Source organism: Ptychodera flava, chromosome 4 (genome assembly GCF_041260155.1).
Source record: "Ptychodera flava strain L36383 chromosome 4, AS_Pfla_20210202, whole genome shotgun sequence".
NCBI lineage: Eukaryota > Metazoa > Hemichordata > Enteropneusta > Ptychoderidae > Ptychodera > Ptychodera flava.
This window is the reverse complement of record NC_091931.1, coordinates 15,066,904-15,082,702: the sequence shown is the minus strand read 5'-3', so window position 1 is coordinate 15,082,702 and position 15,799 is coordinate 15,066,904. Positions and strand designations below refer to the sequence as shown.

The 15,799-nt window shown below is 37.4% G+C and overlaps 2 protein-coding genes across 4 annotated transcripts in view; one reads left to right on the top strand and one right to left on the bottom strand.

Annotated features, from left to right (window-relative positions):
- The window catches only part of LOC139130982 (cholecystokinin receptor type A-like), a 185,442-nt gene that overhangs the window by 39,334 nt on the left and 130,309 nt on the right, over nt 1-15,799 (top strand). The window contains exon 2 of one of the 2 annotated variants that reach the window (XM_070696857.1): nt 11,510-11,671. The gene's annotated coding sequence lies outside the window, so the exon portion shown is untranslated. Of the gene's footprint in view, nt 1-11,509; nt 11,676-15,799 lie in introns of both variants that reach the window. The other variant, XM_070696860.1, reaches the window with a different exon arrangement.
- LOC139130981 (TBC1 domain family member 19-like) overlaps nt 1-15,799 on the bottom strand; it is a 161,109-nt gene that overhangs the window by 94,119 nt on the left and 51,191 nt on the right. The gene's annotated exons all lie outside the window — the stretch shown is intronic.

The following is a 15,799-nucleotide window of genomic DNA, read 5'->3' as shown; positions in this document are numbered from 1 at the left end:
GGTCTGAGAATTTATACCTTGGACCTATGAAAATTAGCATATTTACCATGGCAACAGTGTTATACCCTATTTGCATGGGCACATTTGCAACGAGTGACGTGGTTGGTCACGACTGTACCATAATTAGCATGCACACGTAAAGTGCCGAATACTGTTTGCACAAGACTCGACTTCTCAATGTACGATGATGACGATGTGCAATCAAGTGTTTGTCACAGATTTCTTTCACCTCGAAGGACAACTCTTTAGTAAAATCCATTATCTAGATCAAGCACACTCATTAACTGCGTAAATAAACGAAGGCACATTGATGAAATGAGACCGGATAAACACAAAGCGAGGGAGGAATCGTACCGTTTAATTGTATTTGTTCAAAGTCTGTTGGAAGCAAGCTGACATTTAATAGCACCCAGCAGAGCTATGGTAGCATAAGGTGTTGCACTGATAAATTATGAGCCAACAGAGATTCAAAAAACAGTCAAGGTTGTGGAATTTATCCCTTCATAAATGTTGTGCTGAGATAACAAAAGAGAAAAAGGTAATCCCCACAGTCTGTAGCTTTCAACACATTCTGTCGCCTCTATGAGCACGTACTATATTCTTCTACTTAGTCCTGCATGCCTATACTGCTGAAGGCTATAAAGAGTACACCATTGAAGTGATGGGATCACAAATGTTCAGATTTGAATCATTAAAAACATTTGTTGAAATGTTCATGAACTTTCCGCAAATTTGAGGAACGTGACACTCCTTTTCCCCTTTTCTCCTTGCATTAAAGAGAAGCAAAAAAATTTTGTGAAAGCCGCACCAAAGTCACTCTGATGTTTCCTTACAATAAGGTGCAATACAGCTGCATCGTCATCAAGGTAGCAAGTGCCTCGCAGAGAAATGCTCAAATGTTCACATACTTTGCGAGTCTGCTGCTTGTGGCTCAAGTCAATTGAAAACTGTAGCATGTGAAGTCTTCACCATCTTTTAAAAGAAAAATTAATAAAACGTCATTTTTTTAAAAATAGAATTAAGTATGGACTAGTGGCCATTTTGTTTGAACTTCCATCTATTGATATATTTCACTGACAGTTAATTTGTTCTCTAAATCTGAATTTTTTTCAATTTAAATCTTGATTTTTCATTCCTGATTATGAAAGGAAATGTTTTAAAGTTTCCTTGAAGAAAGCTTGAGCAGCTCATATTACCTTAAAAGAACTTCTTGATGACGTATTATGATGCCTACCTGACTCAGTGTCAGGGAATAGTACACTACATGACTTCTGTGGGACTCTATTTGAGTCTGACTCTATTTGAGTCGAACCATTCACCCACTGTGCTGAGCTTTTGCCAATACAGGCCACACATTGCCTTTACACATGTTACAATGTGGATAGTAACAGTACAAAGAGCAAGTAGCATTGTCCAATTTTCCATCGCATGGAAACATCCTGACCTACTGCAATCGCACATCGTCAGCCAATAATCAATTCTACATGTACAATCTGCCAAAAGTCGCAATCCAGAATGCCTTCATCTATTCATACAAACAGTAAAAGTTTGTGACATACATAGATTGAACATAACCTTGTTGGGCATTGTAATTGTGTTCCTGTTTAAGATATTTGTCAACTTATACAGGAAAAAAAGTCTGGAGCATGAACAATAACTTGCAGGCCACAAGTAAATCTTCATACAATTTCAACTCACACAAACAACTGCACCTTTGAAACCATCAAAAAATTTAAATGATCTGTAGGGCCAAAAAAAAAAAATTGTGCTGTTCCAAAAACATGGTTTTCAAAAATAGGGTAGGTAGGTAGGCAGGGGTTGTTTTTTTTCAAAAATATTTTTATTTTTATATCATGCACTTTTCAGGGGTTCAGGGCATCATACACTGGCCTCAACATTTCCAGAAAAACGTATCATACATATAAAAGGAATGAAAACATAAAAGACATCCTCATTCAAGTAAAAGTCAAACACGAGGTAACAAACGCGTGACGTGATTTTATGTTTTCCTTCTTTTGTTCTGCATCCCTGTTTACATAGCTCTAAAAAGTTCACGGTCGGCAGGTAAAAAATAGGTACATGTAGGTCGGGTTATCGGAATAGCACAATTTTTTTTGTTCGACATAGCAGAAGCTAGAACATCAGCAGGCTGTATCCAGTGATGAATTCACAGATGGTATCGGAACCATGAAAATGCAATCTGTATATGTTTCACTTAAGATCTGTTTGTCATCAGCATTGAAAGCTGCAAAACTAGATGTACATTTACATGTATCACATTCAAAATTCTAAGTTCCATCTTAATACTAAAATATTGCATACTACCTAACAACTTAAGCAACACAGCACTTTATCAAGCACTTTAAAAATGTTTCACATTAAAATTCAGAGAAGATAGTCCATTTATCTTATTTGAATATTTAGCGACTATAATGGTTTTGAGGAAAGTGAATAATTGCTGAGGTTAAATATGACTTCATAGTTACAATGTAAATGAATCAATACAATAGGAAAGAGATTTTGAATTATTAAGATTATTTTTGTTCACATTTGTAGCATCTGAGGCTTCCCATGTTCAGTCACCTGTAATTTAAATATCCCCATATGTGGTCAAAGTGGCGTTCCTTGGTTGCCCATGTGGGGGCGCTGTTTTTAAAAAGCAGCCACCCGCTTAAAATCTATGATTGGTTAGATTTTCTCTTTCCATGGTAACTGTGGCAAAATTGGAACAGGTGACAGTGTACCTTTAACTGCATGACTGCCACATCTGCAGAATACAGTCAGCATCTGGCTCAGCCAATGCGATGTGCTGAACTGCATGGCCACGACGCTGTACACCTTAATTGATTGAGATTAAAATGGAAACTTCACAATCAGTATTCAGGGAAAGAGAGCCTGTCAATACCACATGTAGAATTTTATAGTCAGACTTCGCGGGAGAAATTGGTCGATGTTGGCTGATTGAGAAATGACGCAGAGAGGATGAGTCGGCTTCAAGATAGTTTTGAAGAGATTATTGGAAAAAACAAAGACAGCTATTTTCTCCTCACTGATATCATTATTGCTGCCTTTTCTTGTACACAATGTGCAATATTCAGAATGTTTCATCACAATCTCAGGGCCATCTCACTTTAAAAGTATGTGTACCTGTAAATGTTAATCGTCTTTGATACATTTCTACAATTAATTTTGAAACAATGTCATTGTCTACTATAATCTCAGTGCATATATGTCATTTATTTTTTCACATTTTCAAATGAAAATGAAAAATGAAAAATTTACGTGAAAAATTTTTCAACCCCTTTTCCCTTTCCAATTCCAGCAATGTTATCTAGCATATTATTCACAATGCCCACGCTACTCATCTAAGGTGAAATGGGGGAAGGGGCCTACATGTCGTAAGATAATCCACAGTTTTTGTCTACTCAGCTACATTGTTCCACGCGGTGTTTTTCGGTCATCAAAGTCAGTCACCCATAAAATACACGTGCCAGCTAGTTAATTTTCTTAAGCCTTGGGGTAAGCTTTGCTTCATTGCGAAATGTTCGTTACCGCTAATTACTCACACCCTGTGGAGGTGAAACGTGCAACAACCTTGCCGCAAGCAAGGGGGGGTGACGTCTCATTCACTGAAGTAAGACGTGCTGGTGGTACTAAGAGTTGTTCAAGACATCCATCAAAAGTTTACCACAGCAAATACAGTCTGTGCATTGGGTAAGATTTCTTTCAATTATTTTTTTTAAACTTCTCGATGTAGACAGATTAATGGAGTATGTCTATTATAAATGTAAGATGCATATGTAAGTATGTAATTATTAATGTAAATCTGAGAAAATATTCAACAAGGAACAAAATTCACAATTTATTCCTTGACTCTTTTCTGAAGCTGGTTGACTACGCCAAAAGTTAAAATATTGTCATTTTCTTTGTAGCTGCATATGTTGTGAGTAGAAAAGAAATATGCCGAAGAACGGAAGTGTTCCCAACTTACTTTTTGAGATACATGGCTGTGACACAGAAATACGCCATTCCTTTTGATTTTGTGGAGTTTACACTCTTTTATGACAAATTTAGAACCTAAATTGTACATGTATAAAGGCTGATTTAGACTGAAGTATTGCTATCACCTGCAATGTGGGACTCTAAAATGTTTCTTTACAAACGTCTTTAGGCTCTATGAATTAAAATGTGTGTTTCTGACCATGCAGTGAAGGTACACTATAATATATTTATCAAAAGTTTAAACTGCTGAGTCAGCAATTTTGCAGCTTCAGTTGAACAAAAAGGAATAATCAAAATAGTACATTCACTTTAGCCAAAGCTAAAAGACCATATGAATCACAGTTTTTTAAACTTCAGTGAAACGAATCGAAATATTAAGAGTCAAACTTATCATTGGGGTGCTTTATACTAGCTTTTTACTGACTTGAGAATTTAGCATTCTCAGTAAATTTGATGATCATTTGGTGGGTTGGGTCCAGTGTTGTACAGTTGTACCATGACTATTGAACAGGGCACAGACATTTATACTAGACTCACTGACTGCCCAAAGTTGTTGTCAGTGGCAAGGAGGACTCCAAGTCTTCAGGCCATCACTCAGACAAGTGGCAGAACTCAGAAAAGTAGCACAGAGCTCATACACTTAAAAGTCACACTTTAAAATCAAGGATTTTCAAGGACTTTTTTCAGACATTATCAAGGTTGTTTTTAGGCCCCCTCCCCCTCCAAAACACCACTTTCCTGGTATGATTTTTATGATAGATCATTTTTATAAATAATTTTACACATCAATTTCACAACTTCCCTGCACTTTCCAGGATTCAATTTCATTTTCAAGGATTTTTCAAGGATCTCCTAGAACATGGAGAGTACGGGACCGTGTAACAAGAAGCACAAAATGGCAGGAAACTTTCAGTAGCACAAAACGTGAGGAACGTGTGATCTCTGTAATACAATTCAATCTGGAGGTAAAAAATGTTGATGGATGTTATCATGGGCGAATGCAGACAGGAACACCTTGCCTAGCAACACTGAGAACTGGATTTCAAGCTATGACGTTAAAGACCAATTCGACCATCCAAATCTGGAAAATTGCTTCATGACAAGGTCTTTGGGGTTCTGAATAAAAGCACAGGGCATTGTGTGGTGTAATAACCTTGACAACTAGCGGAACCAAGCAAGCCAGATGACATCATCTTACGCATCAGCTCCCACCACAAAGTGTGATAAATCGTTCACATGTAGTGGCAGTGATTAATCTACAGCTGAACACGCCGTACACGGAGAATGTGAGGTGGGCTTGTCTGAAGGCGAAGTGGCAAATCACTGAGGAATGCTTCCTTGCAGTTACGGCAATGACCATGAAACAGTAATTCATGTTTGGTGACAGTTCACACTATTGAACACGCTTGTTGTTATAGCTGACAGGGAAGTTTAGAGCTGTAAAAACACCAATTGTGGTTGAGATCACATTGGGAGGAAAATGTGTACACTTCAATGTGCTCACTCCTCTCTGTGTAGAGGAAACATACCACAAAAAATAGTAAGCCACATTTATATTCCTATTACCAAAGGAACAAACCAAATCACTTAACATCAGGCTAGGAACAGACCAATACTTAGCAAGTGCCTTTCAAAGCCTGAGGCCAATTTAGATTTTGATTTTTTTCCCTACAAATTTCACACAGAATCTATCCTCTGTTGTGTTTTTGTCATGTGCAGCCATTACCTACTGTAAGGTTATTATGAGAACGATCACAGATTGCATTCATGTACACTGTCAAAATTTTCACAGTTGAATCTTTTTTACCCTGGCAATGTAATCTTTTCACTGAATATAAATGACAATTTCTCTGCATATAAATTATCATGATTAAATGATGTTTGTGATAATGCAGTCATTGGTCGTCCTTACTTGTATGCAATACATACATAGTGCAATCTGATTGGTCTTTAAAACAGCAGCATATGATGCTAGGGACCATGAACGGCACAAAACGATCTCTGAACAAAATAAATTACCCATGATGATGAAGATGAATATTATTAAACAGCCTAATTGAACATCTTATCGTAGACACATGACTTGAAAGTGAGGCTTTGCAAGATACACTTCCATTAAAAAGTTGTCACTCAACTGTGTTTCCACTTTTTCTCATAATGATACACTCAACCGAGAGCTGTCCACTGTCTTGCAAAGTATTATAAACCACTCTGTGATCACATCGTGCCAGACGAAAGAGCATGAAAGAATCATCAAACTGGGGCATTGTTATTATCAATTGAAAGCGGAATGATTTTTGCCCCCCGGCTCTACTTTGCAGCCATGAACACAAACTTCTTAACTCATCTCTGGTGGACAATTACTCATCTCTCAAGCTGGCAAATCAGCCCCATTATCTCTACCCACCTACTCAAACCATCCAAATTCACCTGGTGTTTTTTTTTTGTAAAACATGAACATATAAACAAAAACAGACAGAACCCTTTTTTCATAATCCAACATCATCAAAGGATTTCTGTTGCTGATTCTTCTGGGACTTCTACATGCTTTGTTTGCATTTAAATATGCATGATTCAGCATAGCACTTCAAAGACAGAGAGATTTATCATTTCAAACATCCTAAGCTCCATAAAAGATGCCAGAAGAAAGCGCACCATCTTTGTATAATAGTGCTGATGTCCTTCCTGGTCTCGTAAATCATTAATTTTATATGAAGCAAATCAACCAAGAAAGTACACTGCCTTCCATGTTTTTTTTTGCAAACCATGTGATAATTGAAGATACTGTTATCATTCTTTATTCGTTCAGAATTTATGAGGAAAGCATTCAGTGCTTGCAACGGATATTTTCCATTAATATTTCTTTTCATGACTTGCTCCGTATTTGAGCCGTCAAAAAAAAAGTGGGTCACATCAGAATACATTGTATAGACAGAAAGACGACATCATGACCATTTTTGTATATAGTTTATAGTTACCTATGGTTGATGAAACATTAACATAAGCGTCTTGTTCGATATGTTATTTATTGTGTGTGTGGCTCTGATGCACCAGCTGAGAAATTTTAATGGTGCCGACACGCAGTGCATAAACTTCGCAACAGCGACATGTGTGTACTACTGAGATACATGTAAATGCCAACTGTTTGCTCGGTGCCAAGTCTTGCAAAAACTGTGCAAGGGACTCGCAAACTGAAAATCACAAACAAACAGATTCAGTTTTTGCAAACTGCTAGGAATACTTCTGGATTAGATCAACGGCAAAATGGAAAAAGTCAGCCTGCAGTTATACACCTCAATGTGATGACGATAAATGCAGTATGCTAGAATACACTGAATCAGGCTCACCAAACCGGCCCATTCTGTGTCCTCAGAGATGCATATAAAGCAAGCATATAAAGACACACATTCACAGCTTTACCTACAAATGTACACTCAGATACAACAATTAACCTACAACAAAGTGGATTTCATTTACTGCTCGGGCAAACCATAAACTCCTCTTCTCTGTACATTTCTAATTATTGGCGCTTTACAATAATTCTGCATTACAACATATTGAGAAGACTATAAATAGTATGATTAATATACAAGTGAGCGTCTTGCCAACAAAATAGACATGAGTATATTTTGAAACTGTGCCATCATCTTGTGAAAGAACTTGGTGGTTAACTTACCTCACACATTTTTTGCCAAAAAAAACCACAGCGACTGGATAGTAGAACTGTGCGCAGAACAAAGATATCAATTTAACAAGTAAGAAGAGTGAAAAAACAAATTTTCCACTCTCAACTGCATGGAATATGGATTACAATACAAATTTGTTTTTAAATACCACTAAAGGTACGGCGAGTTAAACAAACACCATAAGCTGATGTGATGAAGCTTACAGTCGCTAAATGGCGATAATTACGAAGTGGTCCCTCACGATTTGCAAGTAGACCGATGGGGATAGTCCATAAAAGTCGCTATTTTCACTCTTGTTTTCAGTCTATTAAACCAGTACAGAGCGGCTAATCACGTTACACTATGCATGACTTGGCTGTATTTATCAATGGAAATACACTTTTTCCTTTCAGTTGAACCTTCAAGTTGACCGAGCACCTGCAGCAGAAAGTAACATAAGATCTCCAAATGCTTTCAGAAAATGTTACTGGACCAGGAGTATATTTCTAATCATACCCCGAAACCTAAGGGGAACATGTTGACATGTGCAGTGTACTTGAATTTTTAAAGCATTTTTTCCCACTGAAAGCACATTTTCAGAGGCATTTTGTTATCAGGTTTCAAAGATTTGTTGTAGTGGGGCGATACTCAAACCCACGCAGATTCTCATATCAAATTCTGATCTTTTTTATTAACGATTTTCCTTTCATGCGGGACACTATCAGTAACATGCCAGACACAGTACTGGTACATTGTACAATAAGGTATGCCGAATTTTTCAATTTGGTGTATCAAAACCCATTTTGCTGAATAATCTTGTCCCACGTAGTGGTATGGTAGAAGTCTGGGAGCCAAACATGAGGGCACCCTGTACCAGTTTGATCATACTAGAATTCACCATGTTCTTTACAAGGGACAACTGTCTCAGTATGGAAGAGACACCTGAATGCTGTGAACTGAACAAATAAACTAATGATAAAATATATAGCCACAATTTCAGTAATTTGTAGACCAACAAATACATTGTTGTCTTTCCTGCCTGTACTTCATGCGATGTCATGTACATTGTACACATCTCTGTCTACACTGAACTTTCAAAAAGAGAAAACAAATAAGAAGATTGCATATATACTGGGGTGGGAAACTACACTGTAAGATGATGAGGTCAGCCTAGTTTACAGAGAGATGCGATGTCTTGTTCAAACTGAGTGTTCCTTTGGTTGTAAATCTGCACACATACTTTACAGCCGAAAGCAAATTACCTGCTGACTACCTATACATGTGTAAATGTATGTCTTTCCTGCATCTTTGAGTGACACTAACATCTTCTAAAAAGTCTCAATTTGGCACCTCGGAAAACAGGAAAAATTGAATCAATCCCGATGAAGAGCACTGATGACAGCCAATGACTCATATTAATTTATGAACAATTGGCGTCAGTCAGACCATGGCTGGTGGCAGTTAAATTTGTTTTTGATCTTACCCTACCAAGTGCGATGCTAAATCTGCAGAAAATCCCTTCTAACTGCAGCCAAATTGTACTTGGTTAGGATTCAATTAAGAGTATTACTTGGACAAATTACACATCATTTCTAACTTTACAGTCATTTGAATCCTAGGCACTGTACTGGAGGCACTGGGAAATCAAATAGGAAAATGACGATGATGTTGCCATGGCGATGGCAAAGTATCATCCACTGCTGCCTGGCAACAGCAAGTGAGCAGTGCAGCCACAAATCATCAAATTCTCTTCATATCTTGTTTTTATATCGATTTTGACACAAATACAGTATCATATGCTGGCTTGCGTTCCATGATGCTTTAGTATTTCAGATCTTCTCATTTCAATTGTGATGAGGCAGGGACAAATTAGGCAGATCAACTGATCACCGGCGGGAGATATCGTCAGGAGATCTTAATCTTATCATAATCTTTTCCTAATTTAAAAGACTCCGGACAAATTGAACAGGCTTAAGATTTCCTAGAACTGGTACTGTTGATATCTCCATGCCATATGCATGTGTACGCTGCATTCGCAACCCACTGTGTAGGCTACTTGAGTATACAGTGAACTTGGCAACACACATTCACTTGCGTGGGTCAGAGAATCCACTGCCCCCCGTCCATCATCAAGGAAGTTACAGCATATCAATATTGCCTATTAAGAATGCCTACAAGACAGCAGGAAGTGTTTTGAAAGCGTAGTCAGATCACAGCGGTCATGATACTCCCATTTGTATTTGCTGCCCCAAGGCCACCTAACCGCAAGTGTGCGTTGAACCTCCGTGTTCAAAATTCCAAATGCTGAGATTTGACTCTGGCAACAGCGGGACATTACAATATCAATATTTCATTCAAGTTTAATACCACCATCTTCCTGCTTGCTTGTTTATAATCTTTGTCTTCCTTCTTTCTGCCCCCTTCACAACCTCCCCCACACTGCCCCTATCACCAGCTCCCCCACATTGCCCCCTTTCACAACTCCCTCCCACCCATTATCATCTTCTCATCTCTCTCATCTTTCAAGCTACCTTGCATCTTCTTTTTTGTAAACATCTTTTCTTCCACTCACCTACTCTTTTTCATGTTTTGCAATACTTCTTTCCACTCCTGCCCTGCGTATTTTCAACTTGACTGCTGCCTAGACCAAATGCCTGCATCATCTCATATATCAGTTTTACCATACAGGTAGCTAATACAGCTCTCCACATCGATGTCTAAGTCTGACAGTCTTTTAGTCTATCTGCTATCATATCTGGTACAATATTTGTGCATGTGCATGTAATTCCCCTTCAGCTGTCTCCCTGTGTGTGCATGCATATTGTCTGCCTATCTGTCTCTGTATACCTGTATCCTCCTGTAGCATTGTCTGTCAGTATCTGTATCTCTGCCTGTATTTCAATAATTTCAATATATGCTGGAAGGACTTTACTCTACGCCTCACTATCAAAGTGAGTTTTCTCAGGCTCAGACTTGCCAAGACTCCTTTATTTGCAAATTATGAACAGTTTTTTATCTTTTTATTGATATCTAAAGGACAAAATGAAACTTGCCAACAAATAATTGGGTGATTGGAGACGCACATTAGCTTAATTACATTAAGTGTAAATAAACCATTAGCAGGTCAGAATAGCAACCGCTAGCCTGGGGAAATACTTTACCAATCATCTAATACCGCTATCATTTACAAGATTGAAAAAGCAACATGTGAGAAACACGGGGTAAACTTTCCAAGAATTTGAATCATTCATGAACGTTGCAAAAAACATTCAAGGTTGTGAATTCTTCATAAGCGAAGCTAAATTCAACGCTGGAAGTAACTTGAGAGACACTTTTTTTGTTAAATGCTAAACTTCGGGAGGCACTGTTTCTCCACAGCAAAGAACAGCAAGCAACTTGTGTGGCGGGGACTAGACTCGAGGGACTTTTTGATGTGTGCAGTGGAAAAATGTAAAAAGATCGGGTGGGTAAACAGTGTAGCACAGAGTTTGAGCATTTGAGACACTTGTATTATCACCTGCTGTTTTTCTTTGATATCGTTTAAAGAATGTCATGCAAAAATTTTCAAACAATCAGTGTTGCAGCAGGCTTCCGCCAGTGAGTAAACTTTCCTAAATATACATTTACTTGACAACAAGCTCACAATCACGGACATGTGGTACTGTTTTGTAAAGGATACCGGGAGTTTTTAAATTCTGGCCCAGGCTGGCATCTTGCCTGGCCGCATTTTTGTTGACACTGGAAAATTTATTGAATCTTCTGCTTTACAAATATGGTATGCAGGGCGCCTTAAATACCTAATGACGTTGCCCTGATATCTATCTGTGCTATGAATCCAACAGCTGTTGCAGGAACCTATCACAGGACAGCGAGTGAAACATACATTGATTCCATCTTCTGAATTGGAACTGGTAGGACAATATTCTTGTGGACTGAATGAACAGAGGTACTTTTGAAGTAATTTGGCAAGACATCAGAAGATATACATAGAAGATATATATTTGGTATGTGAGTATTTTTTCCTACGTGCTAAAAGTTATTTTAAATGGTTGGCCATTGTTTTCTTTTCAGATACAATATCGAGACTTCTTTTTTATGATCACTTACCAGAATGAGCTGCATTCTGTACAATAATGTACATGCAAAACAATCTCTTATCGATGAATTTGCCTTAAAACGTGATAAAGACTTGACTGAAAGTTAAATCAAGGTAGAACTTCAACATCTTCAATTTCGGCCAACTTCACGTGAACAAGTAACACGGCAAACCTTTCAAGTATTGCCAATTATGTACACACACCTAAAAAGTCATGTAAACTTGTTAGAGCCTGAAGCACTGGTTCCAAAACACGGGAAAAACATCAATGACATCGATGCAATATTTTCAATGTTTGGAAAGTTTGCTTCAGTTTATTTTCACGGTGATGAGATAAAACGTCATTTTACACTGGAGCCAGTTGAGAAGTTCTGAAAAATGTGCATCGGGTGACATATAAAACCACTGCTCAAGTTTTGTTCATGATTGCCATCTCTGACGAGTAGAATTTGACTTTTGCCTGGAGATTGATGGGGTGTTGGTGATGGCTGGAAGAGTAATTGTTGCAGCTGTACCGTGTACTTTACACAGTAGCTACAGTTTTGATGAGAGCGTGACACAGAATGCCTGTGTTTTGTATGAAGGGAGCCAGAATTCACACATACACATGTAAACAGTAGGTCCTTTCATACTGTTTAATTTATTGTCAGGGTCATTAGATTTTAAGTTTCTTTATTTCCAGTTAATTAACTGATTAATTAACTAATCAGTTAATATCTAATTGGTTGTTTGATTGATTCATTTAGCCAGTCTAGTTGTACATGTATCTGTTGACAAACTATTCTGTAGTATTTTTTTCACATTATTAAAAGTCTGATGGAATGGAATTTAGATTACCAAGTATTTATAATTAGCAGGGTATTTTCAGATCGGGATTTTATTAGAAGATTGGAATTATCTTTTCAGTGACTGAAAAGTTTAGGGCTTTTTTTGAAAGATTAATGCCTTTTTTAGATTTATCTACGGAGCATGTAGAACAAATGTTGCATCTTGTTACTGTCCATTTCTCACGCTGTGATCCATGTTGTCTTCAACGGTCAGAGAGCAAATTGGTCTAAAAACACTCAATGAAAATGAGTTCCCCAGAGAGCAGATGACTTGCAACAGCAAAATGCAAATCTGCCCATTTGTGTACTTTTAAAACAAGTCCCCCCTGTGTGACAGCGCATGGCTATATAGATGTTCCTGCTCTGATATGCTTTCAAGTATTTTACCCAAGCTTTCTCAATTCGTCCAACTTTGTGGGGGGCCAAACACTGTTACAGCGCCTTGCAGTCACGGTGTCACTCCGACTGCAAACTGCACAAACAAGAGGTAATAAAAGCCATATTAGCAGACAAGTTACGGCAGCGCTTTGGCAACACCTCAATACAAACCCGCTCTCCTTTCACAACTCTTTTAACACTGTCGTCAGACAGCCTGCGACAAACGGCTAAAAGCCACGGTGAAAATTAGTTTTCTTTTCAAGCAGACTCAAAACGGTCTGTCGTCCTGTCGCTCCATTGAATTCCCAGACCCGATCAATGGTGTGCAGGAATATTTATCATTGTGGAAAGCTTTTCAATCAATGCGGAGTAATATAAGAGTTTCCCCGAGTCGGCCGATTGCAATGCATGTCTGTGCTTCAAATCAAAGGGACTCATGGGACTAGTGCATTATTATGTTACCAAAGATTGATTTTTCAATTTTTCACGACTCAGTATGGCAGAGGTGATACACGAGTGTTGCTTAATAACCCTACACATTACCCTGGCTTGGCTTAGTCATTTCACTTTAAGGAGGATCGAAGAGAAAGCACATGGCAGAAAATCCATGTAACTCTGGTGATGTGGACTATAATAAGTAAAGCCCACATGAATGCAAAATGATTTGTTCTTTTCTCTCTATTTTTCTCACTTTTGTTGCCTTCAAATGGTGGTCTCAGGCAATGAAAATCACAAATTTTCAAAACATGTTAATAATACTCAACTTAATCTACCCGTAATTGACTCATAATAGTGACACGCGGTGATTTTTTTGTCATCAATGCGATTTGACTGTTTCACTGTTCAGACATTTTGACCTAACTGTACATTAAGTATAATGTCCCCATCTTCTTTGGATGAGAAGTTACAGTAGCACTGTTTGTTTTGTAAAAAAAACCACAGTAGACAAATACTTTTCAGACATTGCAGTGAATACGGAAAAATACAGAAAGTTGACATAGCTGTAAAATAGCTTTACACAGTGTATGTTCTACATATATTTTACAGCATATATATATATATATATATATATATATATATATATATATATAATATATATATATATATATATATATATATATATATATATATGTGCTGTAAAATATATTTAGAATGTACATAGTATAAAGCTATTTTACAGGTATTTCATATATATATGTATGTATATATATATATAATATATATTATATATATATATATATATATATATATATATATATTATATATATATATATATATATATATATGTATATATATCACTCATTTCTAGACATATTTTTTGAACTAATAGCAATATGCAAATTCTATATCAAAGCACGCTCATATCATAAAAAGGGCTTTTACCCCTTGGAGATTTGAAATTTTGTCATGATCTTCCAGAGAGTACAGCTATTTATAGAATGGTTGGCCCTCTTTACTTAGAAAAGGGGTTGGCTGTTATTAGAAATATTACTTGCAGAGTTAAGCCTGTGATTAAGCTTGGAAGCACTATGGCCTCAGACCTTTTGCGAAAAGTTAGAATGTCATTAGCGGACAAATGTTCATAGAAGTCGTTTTTTCGGTGACGCAAGAACATCAATTTACAGTAACAACTGCAGGCAGATGCACTGTCATACAAGACAGATACGAGGTCTCTCAGGTCAAAGGTCATCTCAGGTCATGTTCTGGAGGTAATTAACCTGATGAATTGGGCCTGGCAATCTTTCAAGCCATCCTTGGAACAGATATCTTTGTCACACTTCACTGCCATTGCGGAGGTCATTTTACTCCAACAGAAATTTACAAGTTCACTGTGTTGAAAGATCGCGATAACCTTGGCATGTAAAGACCACCTACTCGGACTTGTTGATTGCACATCATCACATCAACAGCCAGTACGTACTTCAACTTCAGAAAAACTTCGCATTCTTGTCCCCGTTGTCAAATTTGTATTGTAAGCTTGTATAGTAAGCTTAACAAGCCATGGATGAAATTTTCCTAGAAACGTAGGATAGAAGCAAAATAAAGGGCTACTCGATACGATTTAGAGGGGGGCACAGAGTCATCACAACAACAAATTCCCTTTCGTTGTGTACTGATGAATGCACATGGAAATGGTATTGGTAGTTGAAAAATTTTACAGGATTTCTAGAAGTTAGAATCAGCAAATTTTTAACAAAAGTGTAGAGAAATAGGCAGCAGGAATAAAACTATTATGCTGTATGCTAGAGAGAACATTATACTAGCAACCCAAATTGGCTTTTTGAGAAAACTAACTTGGTCGAAGAAAAATTTTCCAGCATATGTCTTGAGTAGCATATCTTCCACACATACTTCGTAGTGTGTCCATATTCTCTCTTTTCATCCAGCGGAAAACGATCAACACTACATTTAATACCAAAAGAGAACTTTCCTCAAAACATCGTAAACTTCAGAATTCCACATCGTTGTTTATGAGATCCACAAAATCAACTACGCCACAGGCAAGTTCAAGGCTACAGACTAGGAAATTATTCTCAGACGCTGTAGCACTTTCCTCATAAATAATGAATGCTTCTGGTAGGAAATATCATCAATGTCAAAGTGAGTGTATAAGTCAATATCTCCCACAAAACTAAAACAGCATACGTCCATAATGCCTTTGGCGGCAGTTGTACTGAAGAGTACCTGGCTGTATTAAACTCATCAATGAGCAGTGCAAACACATTAAACGTTTCATCTTAAACAGTTGGTACAAAAAAGACATTGAAATCTATTGTATGAAGGTATTTGTAATACATATTATCATATTTGCAGATCAACAGACTGAGTGC